Raw genomic sequence first — 11,828 nt, 5'->3', positions numbered from 1 at the left:
AGGGGTCAGACGAGACGCCTCTTGTGGTCCCTGCGGAGAACGAAGGCTGGAGGGACCCCCCAAAAAAATCCCTTCTGGGAGGTGTCCCAACAGTGCCTGAGGGGTCTGGTTAGGGGTAGACATACATAGGAAAATAAACAGTGCCCTCCTGTGGCCAGTACTGGAATAGACCTCAATAGGAAATTAAACAGTGCCCTCCTGTGGCCAATGCTGGAATAGACCTCAATAGGAAAATAAACAGTGCCCTCCTGTGGCCAATACTGGAATAGCCCTCAATAGAAAAATAAACAGTGCCCTCCTGTGGCCAATACTGGAATAGACCTCAATAGGAAAATAAACAGTGCCCTCCTGTGGCCAGTACTGGAATAGACCTCAATAGGAAAATAAACAGTGCCCTCCTATGGCCAGTACTGGAATAGCCCTCAATAGGAAAATAAACAGCGACCTCGTGTGGCCAATACTGGAATAGACCTCAATAGGAAAATAAACAGTGCCCTCCTGTGGCCAATACTGGAATAGACCTCAATAGGAAAATAAACAGTGCCCTCCTGTGGCCAATGCTGGAATAGCCCTTAATAGGAAAATAAACAGTGCCCTCCTGTGGCCAATACTGGAATAGACCTCAATAGGAAAATAAACAGTGCCCTCCTGTGGCCAATACTGGAATAGACCTCAATAGGAAAATAAACAGTGCCCTCCTGTGGCCAATACTGGAATAGACCTCTATAGGAAAATAAACAGTGCCCTCCTGTGGCCAATACTGGAATAGACCTCTATAGGAAAATAAACAGTGCCCTCCTGTGGCCAATGCTGGAATAGACCTCAATAGGAAAATAAACAGTGCCCTCCTGTGGCCAATACTGGAATAGACCTCAATAGGAAAATAAACAGTGCCCTCCTGTGGCCAGTACTGGAATAGACCTCTATAGGAAAATAAACAGTGCCCTCCTGTGGCCAATACTGGAATAGACCTCTATAGGAAAATAAACAGTGCCCTCCTGTGGCCAGTACTGGAATAGACCTCAATAGGAAAATAAACAGTGACCTCGTGTGGCCAGTAGTGGAATAGACCTCAATAGGAAAATAAACAGCGCCCTCCTGTGGCCATTACTGGAATAGACCTCAATAGGAAAATAAACAGCGCCCTCCTGTGGCCATTACTGGAATAGACCTCAATAGGAAAATAAACAGTGCCCTCATGTGGCCAATACTGGAATAGACCACAATAGGAAAATAAACAGTGCCCTCCTGTGGCCAGTACTGGAATAGACTTCAATAGGAAAATAAACAGTGCCCTCCTGTGGCCATTACCGGAATAGACTTCAATAGGAAAATAAACAGTGCCCTCATGTGGCCAATACTGGAATAGACCACAATAGGAAAATAAACAGTGCCCTCGTGTGGCCATTACCGGAATAGACTTCAATAGGAAAATAAACAGTGCCCTCCTGTGGCCAATGCTGGAATAGACCTCAATAGGAAAACAAACAGTGCCCTCCTGTGGCCAGTACTGGAATAGACCACAATAGGAAAATAAACAGTGCCCTCCTGTGGGCAGTAGTGGAATAGACCTCAATAGGAAAATAAATATTTTTGGCTCCAGAGGACGCACGTTTCCTCCCCTAAAAAGGAAGGGGAAATTTCTGTGCGTCTTATGGGTCGAAGCCAGCAAGAGCTGAGCCGGGAGGAGGGAGGGAAGGGGATCCATGCAGCAGATTTCCTCCTCCCAGGCTCCTTGGAAGCAGCAAAGCGGGAGGGGAGCCCCTTACACTCGTGTCAGCAGGGTTGTGTCCAGGAACCTGGGAGGATTTATTTCACGTGTGCGCATGTTTTCGTCTTTAAATCAACAGCCCATGCAAGTTTTCAGCTCTTATGGCCATCGAGATTAACCTGGCCGGCTCAGAGGGAACCTGGGGAAGCTGAGGTGGACTTTCCAGTGGTCCAAGGGTGGTTGTGTCTTCCTGCCCGGCATCTATTTCCTGCCCTCTTTCCCCCCTGCACCGTTTCAAAGCAACCCCGGAGGAGGGAAGGAAGCGGAGCCATGGATCCTCCGCTCGCAACCGCACCAGATTTTAAGCAGGAAAGTGGGAGAGGAGCTGCTGATACGAGTGTAAGGGGCTCCCCTCCCGCTTTGCTGCTTCCAAGGGAGCCTGGGAGGAGGGAATCCGCTGCATGGATCCCCTTCCCTCCCTCCCTCCTTGCTGGCTTGGCCCCATAAGACGCGCAGACATTTCCCCTTCCTTTTTAGGGGAGGAAACCTGCGCCCTCTGGAGCCCAAAATATGGTACCTGGTTCAAGCAATGCTTCATCGGAAGAAATTAAGTTTCCCACCCATTGCTTTGTCACCTTCAGATGGCCTAACAAGAACAGGAAAAAGGAGACAAACCTCACCAACACGGGGGAAGCCAGGAGGTGCTGCCCTACCCCAATCAAATAAATAAAGATACTTTACTGTATTTTTACTGTACTGTACTGTGCTGGTTAGGGGGTCGGTGGGATATATCAGGACTGGAGTGGTTTAAAAATGTTCTTATGTGTTGTATGTTAATTTCTATTTCTATTTCTTCCCCTTTTACCTTCACGTCTGCAGCTGACTTCTTCTCCACCTCCTCTTCTCCCTTCGTCACGCGAAGTTTCCTCCTCCTCCTCCTCCTTTTCAGAGCAGGAATTCAGCATATAGACCTAAGAAATATCAATAATGTCCATTATTTTCCCAAGAAGGGAAAGAGGGGTCCCCGTCCAAGCAGACCTAGAATATGTCCAGCCCAGAATGCAGTGGAAGAAAAAATCAAGTGGGAAAGGAGCCAGCAGACGACAAACGGGAAGAAATGTGCTTTTCCCCCTGTTTCCTCTTTCTGAAGCCCTTTCCCCAGAATCATATAATTTATTATTATTATTATTATGGTGCATTTAGCTGGAAGGGACCCCAAGGGTCATCCAGTCCCACCCGCTGCAAGGCAGGAATCTGCGAAGGAACCACAAGGGTTCATTTCATAATAACAACAATAATAATAATTTTATAATTGTAATAATAAGAAGTGGAGGAATTGGGATCTGGAGGAATGAGCTGGTTACAAAACCCAGCAGTGCTTCATCTGAACCAGACACTCTTCAGCTACAGTTTCCAATACAGTTTTAAAGGCAGCCTGAGAGGGAAAGCAATGGAGATGTGAAGTTTGATTTTCTATAAAGAATAAATAAGAATTAGAATTATTCTGATCACAGCCAGTTCCTCTGGAGTTGCTTCTCCCCCCAATTCCAAGAAATAAAAATACTATCCTGCTAAGGCTTCGGGTCTCCCACTTGGGTGGGTGTGATTAATAATAACAATAATAATAATTTAGCATTTAATAATAATAATTTATTACTATTTTCCAGCCATCAACAGAGTATTTTTTAAAAAAACGAGAAAACATCATATACTACAAACTTCCCTCACCCCTTTAGCAGAATAACCATGCTAATTATAATGATAGTAATTGAAAAATGAAGGCGAATCCTCCTTTCTTCCCCTTCCCCAGCTGCTCCCCCCAGAAGATTCAAAAGGGGACCAAACATACTGTATTGCAAACTTCTTCTTTTTTTAAAAGAAATATTTATTACAGTTTTACAAAAAATATAAGTTTGCAGAATAAAGTTTACAGAAAACATCAGTTTACAGAATAGAGAAAATTAAAAGAAAAATTAACCAACTAGAAAACACACATAGGAAAGAGGAATAAAAAAGATACAAAATGCAAAGAAAAAACTAAGAACTAGAAAGAATTTTTTTTAAAAAAAATCCATTTTTCAATCTCTTTAAGCTCATTTCCTTCTTTCCTTGACCTCCTCACACCTCCCCTTTTTGTATTCCCGTTTAGAAAATCCTTTCAGCAAATCCTTACCCTCTTTCATGTCTTGCAAACTTCCCCACGCCTTTTCCAATAAGAAAAATAAAAATCATTTAAACAGTCCTGCGAAGAATCCTCTATTGTAATAAAAAGGCGCCAAAACTGCCTCGGCGTCCCGGGCGTGGGAAACAGCTGAGGAGAATCAGGTGAGAAACAGCTGGCAGGAGAAAAAGCGGGAAAGGGATGGCCCCGCCCACAGCCCGGCCTGGGATTGGCCCAAAGGCCGAGCTATCGCCGTCGAAGGCTCTCAACCAACATGGCGGCGGTGGCGCCTCTTCTGCCCTTTCTTCCCCCCTTCTTCCCCGCCCCCTTGTCCTGGTCTAAAATGGCCGCCCCAGGAACCCCCTCGCTCCACGCACGCGCCCCCAGCCGCATCCGCAGTAAACTCGGCGGCGATAGGTCGGCCTTTGGGCCAATCCCGGGTCGGGCCGTGGGCGGGGCCAGGCCTTGGGCGCGTGTTCTCCTCAGCGTCTCCTTCGCCATTTTCTCGAGGGAAGCGCGTGAGTTCGGTCGAGTCTTCGAGACTCTCTCTTGTTGGGAGCGGGCGGGAAATAATAGTAAAGGAGTATCCTCATGGCTTTTTCAATTATTCTTATTAGAAAAGGCTCAGGGAAGTTTGGAATATATTCCGTTTTGTCCAATTGTTTAATATTCTGTCGGGGAAGAAATGAGGATTATCCTTCATTTTTACATTGTTCTCATTATTGTAATGCGTATTCTTATAAAAGGGGGAGGGAAATTTGTCGTTTTACCGTTTTCTAAAATACTCTTGGTGCCTGGGAAAGAGGAATACATTCTTATTATCATTCATTTTATTATTATTATTGTTATTATTATAAAAGGGTGAGGGAGGTTTGTAGTGTATGATGTTTTGTCGGTTTTAAAAAAATACTCTGTTGGTGGCTGGGAAAGAGTAATACATTATTAATATCATTAAATGTTAAATTATTATTATTATTATTATTATTATTATTATTTATTATAAATCACAGCCACCCAAGGGGGACACGGCCTCTTCCCCCTTAAGCCTTAGCAGTATATTATTTTTATATATTTGAATTTGGGGAGAAGCAACTCCAGAGGAACTGGCTGTGAGAATGATAATCATTTATTCTTTATATAAAATGAAGTGCAGATCTCCATTGCTTTCCCCCTCAGACCGCCTTTAATGTCTTGGAAACTGCTTGAAGCGGTGCTTTTGCAACCAGCTAATTTCTCCAGATCCCAATTCCTCCACTTATTATCATTATTATTATTACTACAAAATGAACCCTTGTGGTTCCTTCGCAGATCCCTGCCTTGCAGCGGGTGGGACTGGATGACCCTTGGGGTCCCTTCCAGCTAGATGCACCATTATGTGATTCTTGGGGAAGTGATTCAGAAAGAAGAAACAAGAAAAAATAAAGAAGAAAAACACATTTCTTCCAGTTAGTCCGTATGATGGCTCCTAGGGAAGGGAGGCTCCTTTCCCACTTGATTCTTTCTTCCCTTGGAATCTGGGCTAGACATAGATGTTTGCTTGGACGGGGACCCCTCTTTCCCTTCTTGTGAAAATAATTGACATTATTGATATTTCTTAGGTCTGCTCTGCTGAATTCCTGTTCTGAAAAGGAGGAGGAGGAGGAAACTTCGCATGATGAAGGGAGAAGAGAAGATGGAGGAGAAGTCATGAAGGTAAAAGGGAAAAAATAGAAAGACATATTAACATATAACATATAAGAACATTTAAAAAAAACCCCACTCCTGATATATTACACCCACCCAAGTGGGGCTTGGCCTCATCCCCCATAACCACCACAGTACAGTACAGTAAAAATATAGTAAAATAATTTTATTTATTTGATTGGGGTCGGCTAGAGCCTCCTGGCTTCTCTTATGCTGGTGAGGTATGTCTCCTTTTTCCTGTTCTTGTTAGGCTATCAAAAGGTGACAAAGCAATGGGTTGGAAACTTAATTTATTCAGGTGAACCATTGCTTTAACCAGGTAATTACTCAAGGCACCGATTTTTCATCTATCGATTTATCCACATAATCCAACCAGAGATCCAAAAGTGGTACACTTGCACGTTAAATCTAAAGATAAATGTTTTGGAAGAGGCATAAATTAAAAAAGAGAATTAATTTGCAAGCAAGCCCAGTGAATTAGAGAGGCAGAGCTGGCTGGTTTGTCTAATGGAGCATCCAAACCCCAGTTTGGGTCTAGAAGACCCAGTTTGCCCTCTCGCCCCAGCCTTAATGGCAACCCTCCATTGCTTTCTGTTTGATTTTTTTAACCTATACTCGGAATTGAACTGCAGAAGAAGAAATGGGGATCAGCCCCTGCTGTAGTGGGCAGCACTAAAAGCCGTTTGAGTAATTCAGATCAATAAAGTAGGAATATTTAATATTTACAAACCAGCAACTTGACACCAATTTTGGACACTTGCAGCAGCTTGCAGTGTTAAGAGAGGTGCTCTAAAGAAAAGCACTTTCTACCTTTATGAGTCTTCAGAGTAGGCTCATGGTTTTTCCTTTGCCTGGAAGTTAGCATATCTGCAATCAGCCCGAGAACTTCAGGCAGGACAAAAGGGGATGCCAAGGGGGGCTTCCTGGCAGAACCAAACTTGCAGCTGCAGAAGGGTGGATTCCTGCCTTGTAGCAGGTTGGACTGGATGATCCTTGGGGTCCCTTCCTGATATATACTCACCCACCATCATATGATTCTTTGGAAAGGGCTTCAGAATACAGTTTGGGGGTGGTTGGGGGTGTCAGCCCTTAAAAATCAACTGTGCAATGTGCTCCACAGCAGGGGCGAAGCAAAGATTTAAGACTGTCCCCCGCTATTCACATAGGCTGGGAGCCCCAATGGCAGGAGACTAAGTGGGCTGAGCCCCTGCAACGGGGGCCAAAACCCAAAGCCAGTTGAATCATTTACATTGAGAAACACTGGCACGGATTTATGCGTTTTGGAAATTTGCAGCAGTTTGTAACGTTAAGAGAGGTGTTTCAAAGAAAAGCACTTATATACTCATGAGCATTCCCTTAGAGCAGGCTCATGGTTGCATAAATGTTCTTAGCAGATGTACAATCCCCCCGAAGGCTTCAGGCCTCCTCCTGACTGTTGAAATGCTCCTGGGGAGACTGTAAGCAGCACCTCCTCCTCTCTCAGTCAGCAAAACGGGATGGCAAGGGGTGCTTCATGGCGCAACTTGCAGCTGCAGTTTAAAGTGCCTTAAAAGTGCCATTTTATAGGGCAACACTGACAGCACAACCAAGGTTGGTGGTTCTCCTGCATATTCCTGCCTTGCTGTGGGCTGGGCTGGATGACCTTTGGGGTCCCTTCCAGATATAGATATATATGCAGCATCATAGGATGTGAGTGCTTAGTATGAGCACCAAGGTTGCAGGGGGATCTCCATAAGAGACGCCTGCATATTCCTAAGAGCTGCAAAGTGCCACACAAAGAAGAAAAAGAAAAACGTACCTCCCAGTTAGTTGTATGATGGCCAACAACTTCCCCTTCCTAGCCTGCTACTTTATTCTGTCTTGTATAGCAATACAAACGATGGGTGCCTGTTATATACTCCTCAGTTCATCTGAAAGAAATCAGGCCCGCAGGTTTGCTGTCTTACTTAATGTCAGATTTTGTGGATCTATTACCACCCATATGTTTCGTGCATAAGCCTACTTAGGCATGGAAAACAAAAGGGTGGGGGAAAACGAGGGTTTCTGAAATGAGTGGGCTTCCCTGCACACACTTCAGGGCAGAAGGGGGAGATGGAGAGAATGCTGTGCCTTCTCCCCCCTAATCTGTCTTCCCTACCTAATCATGACGGACAAAGTCCCACCTCCAGCGCCTGCCCGGAAGAGGAGCAGCACCCATACAGAGAACGGTAGGAGCCAAATTGTCCAGGGATCTTCTGGGTATGGAGGGGTGAGGGTTTTCTTCACCAACACCAGTGTGCAGTGCATACACAACTGTAGAAACAAGTCAGAATAAACTGGCTTCCAAAAAAGTATAGTCTTTATACCCTAAATTCCCAAATTCCCCTAACCCTGGGGTCAGGAAGTCAGTTTTGTTTTGGGACTGCCCTGCAATGCACACCTGAGTCTGCAGGTGCAGAAAAATCTCTTTATGAGATGTTTTCCCTAATGAAAATTGTACCTCTAGACAGGTGCGCAACAAGCTGGACAATTTGGGGTTGGAGTAATGAAGGCCACGGAAATTAGTTTTTAACTAGGGTTCAGAGGTTAGAAAGAAGGGACGCGGGTGGCGCTGTGGGTTAAACCACAGAGCCTAGGACTTGCCGATCAGAAGGTTGGCAGTTTGAATCCGCGCGATGGGGTGAGCTCCCGTTGCTCTGTCCCTGCTCCTGCCAACCAGTTCGAAAGCACGTTAAAGTGCAAGGAGATAAATAGGGACCGCTCAGGCAGGAAGGTAAACGGCGTTTCCGTGCTCTGCTCTGGTTCGCCAGAAGCGGCTTAGTCATGCTGGCCCCATGACCCGGAAGATGTGCGCCGGCCAATAAAGTGAGATGTGCACCGCAGCCCCAGAGTCGGCCACGACTGGACCTAATGGTCGGGGGTCCCTTTACCTTTGACAAAGGTCAGAAGTTGTAAGTCTGCTGTTGTAAGTCTAGGGTTTGGGGTTTGGGTCGTTGTTAGGGTCGGGGTTAGGCTTCGGGGTCAGGGTCAGGGCCTCCCCCTGACTGCTGAAATGCTCCCAGGGAGGATGTAAGCAGCAGTCCCTCTGTTTCCAGTCAAGAATAGTGCATGGCCATGTTGGCTTCCTGGCTGACCTTGCAGCTGCAGGAGAGGTGTGCCATTTAAGAGGGCAACATTTGCTGCACAACCAAGGTTGCAGGATTGTTCCCCGTAAGGGACTCCTGCATGTTCCTGCTATGCAGCAAGTTGGACTGGATGACCCTTGGGGTCCCTTCCAGAGGTTTATATTCCATCATTATTATTTGGAAAGGGCTTCAGAAAGAAGAAAGAGAAATAGCGTTCCTTTAAGTTAGTCGTATGATGGGAAAGAAGCCTCGCTTCCTGTGAGCTTCTTGTACGTTAATTGGAGCTTGGCAGATCCTGTGCCTATTTTTACACGGACCCCTCTTTCAGTTCTTCTGGAAAAAATCTGCCCCCGTTTTATTTCTCAGGTCTCTATGGGGCGTGCTGAATTCCTGATCCCAAAAAAGGGAAGGAGAAGGGGAAGCTTCGCCTGACGGAGGGAGGGAGAAGAGGGAATCTTTTGAGACCAGATGCCAGTGCCCCAAAGGTGCCAGTGCCAGGGCCCGCCTGCTGCCGTCTTGTGGGGCGAGAGGGGGAAAGGGGATCTTTGGGCACAAGATCCAAACCGCTCCTTTAACCAAACACCTGATTCGCCCAGCAGCGTGGCCACCAAAGGAAAGAGAAGAGAAAGAGGCAGGGCAGCTGCCAGACATCTCTGTGGAGTTGGAAAAGGCAGGTACATCTTCCTAAGTCCACTTCCATCCACTGGAAAAGCTTCTTAGCAAGGAGCAAAGGGAATGTTGGGAAATACCTAGCTATCTCTCTAAATCAGTAAGACCGCACAGTCCCTACACCTCCGCAAGGCCTGCTTCTTTCCCAGCCTGCCTTCTCCAAAGGTGGATTTCAGCTCAAACAGCTGGTTGAAAAGTCTCTTTTCCTCTCCTCACACCCGTAACCCTGACAACCTCCTAGAGAACAGTCTCTTTCTCGGTGGTCAGGGAGATTGCACTTTCCCACGGTCTCTCCAAAAATAGAAACCTTAGCATTTAGTAATCTCTTAATACAGTTTTGGGGTGTGTGTTTGTGTGTGTCAGTCCTTAAAATTCAACTGTGCAAAGATTTAAGCCTGTCCCCCGCAATGCAGCTAGGCTGGGAGCCCCAATGGCAGGAGACTAAGTGGGCTGAGCCCCTGCAAGAGGGGCCAAAACCCAAAGCCAGTTGAATCATTTATATTGACAAACACTGGCACGTATTTGTATGCATTTTGGAAATTTGCAGCAGTTTGTAACGTTAAGAGAGGTGTTTTAAAGAAAAGCACTTATATACTCAGGAGCATTCCCTTAGAGCAGGTTCATGGTTGTTTCCTTTTCTGGAGGCATAAAGGTTCTCAGCAGATGTACAATCCCCCGCAAGGCTTCAGGCCTCCTCCTGACTGTTGAAATGTTCCTGGGGAAGCAGCACCTCCTCCGCTCCCAGTCAGGAAAAGGGGGTGGCAAGGGGTGCTTCATGGCGCAACTTGCAGCTGCAGTTTAAAGTGCCTTAAAAGTGCCATTTTATAGGGCAACACTGACGGCACAACCAAGGTTGGTGGTTTCAGAAACAAGAAACAGAAATAGCATTCCTTTAAGTTAAGGACGTAGGTGGTGCTGTGGGCTAAACCACAGAGCCTAGGACTTGATGATCGGAAGGTTAGCGGTTCTAATCCCTGCAATGGGGTGAGCTCCCTTTGCTGGGTCCCTGCTCCTGCCAACCTAGCAATTCAAAAGCATGTCAAAGTGCAAGTAGATAAATGCTCTGGCAGGATGGTTAACGGCGTTTTCGTGCGCTGCTCTGGTCTGCCATGCTTAGTCATGCTGGCCACATGACCCGGAAGCTGTACACCGGCTCCCTTGGCCAGTAAAGCGAGATGAGCGACGCAACCCCAGAGTCGTCTGCGACTGGACTTAATGGTCAGGGGTCCTTTTACCTTTATGATGTCAAAGTTGCCTCACTAGGCTGTGACACCTAACAGTTAAATGCTACCCCCTTTTGGTACTGTGAACACCAAGGTTGCAGGGAGATCTCCATAAGGGACGCTTGCATATTCCTAAGAGCTGCAAAGTGCCACACAAAGAATAAGCAGTAAAACATACCTCCAGGTTAGTTGTATGATGGCCAACCACTTTCCCTTCCCTGCCGGCTACTTTATTCTGTCTTGTATAGCAATACAAACGATGGGTTCCTGTTTTATACTCCTACTCCTTCAGTTCATCTGAAAGAAATCAGGTCCACTGATAGTTTTCCCAAAGGCATCCCAAAAAGTATAGTCTTTTCACCCTTATTCCCCTAACCCCTGGTTCATGAAGATAGTTTTGTATTGGGACTGTCCTGCAATGCACACCTGAGGCCGCAGGTGCAGAGAAATCTCTTTATGAGATGTTTTCCCTAATGAAAATGCTACTTCTAGCCAGATGCAAAACAACTTGGACAATTTGTGGTTGGAGTAAAGAAGGCCACGGAAAGTCTAGTTTTTAACTAGGCGTCAAAGGTCAGAAAGAAGGGACGCAGGTGGTGCTGTGGGTTAAACCACAGAGCCTAGGACTTGCCGATCAGAAGGTCGGCGATTCGAATCTGCACGATGGGGTGAGCTTCCGTTGCTCGGTCCCAGCTCCTGCCCACCTAGCAGTTCGAAAGCACGTCAAAGCGCAAGTAGATTAATAGATACCGCTCCGGCAGGAAGGTCAACGGTGTTTCCGTGCGCTGCTCTGGTTCACCAGAAGTGGCTTAGTCCTTCTGGCCCCATGACCCGTAAGCTGTACGATGGCTCCCTTGGCCAGTAAAGCGAGATGCGCGTTGCAACCCCAGAGTCGTCTGCGACTGGACCTAATGGTCAGGGGTCCCTTTACCTAAGGAAAAGTGGGAGATTCTGGGATCAAATCGGAAACCGGGATGGCTTCCTATCATCAGCGTTGGAGTCCAAAAACATCAGATGGACTGCAAGTTCCTCACCTCTGATGTGAACTCAGGGATGGGAAGAGAAGGGGTGAACTTGTTAGCTCTGCCTCCATTGCTGATGATCACCCTCCAGTTCCTGGGTAGGAGATACTGGGGCAACCCCCTAACCCTTGGTTTACCTGCTTGCATGCTCACAGATATAAATCTAGTTTGGAGAGGTTTGGGGTTAGGCTTAGGGATCAGGGCCTCCCCCTGACTGTTGAAATGCTCCCAGGAAGAATGTAAGCAGCACTTCCT

The 11,828-nt window shown here is 46.5% G+C and overlaps 1 protein-coding gene across 2 annotated transcripts in view; it reads left to right on the top strand.

Moving 5' to 3' along the window:
- LOC144326136 (protein AMBP-like) overlaps positions 1–4,166 on the top strand; it is a 144,963-nt gene extending 140,797 nt beyond the window's left edge. For both annotated transcript variants that reach the window (XM_077922305.1, XM_077922303.1), the window contains one exon: positions 4,157–4,166. The gene's annotated coding sequence lies outside the window, so the exon portion shown is untranslated. The remainder of the gene's footprint in view (positions 1–4,156) is intronic.
- Positions 4,167–11,828: the final 7,662 nt, after the last annotated feature.

This window comes from Podarcis muralis, chromosome Z, assembly GCF_964188315.1.
Source record: "Podarcis muralis chromosome Z, rPodMur119.hap1.1, whole genome shotgun sequence".
Taxonomy (NCBI): domain Eukaryota; kingdom Metazoa; phylum Chordata; class Lepidosauria; order Squamata; family Lacertidae; genus Podarcis; species Podarcis muralis.
This window is presented reverse-complemented; position numbering and strand designations above follow the sequence as displayed.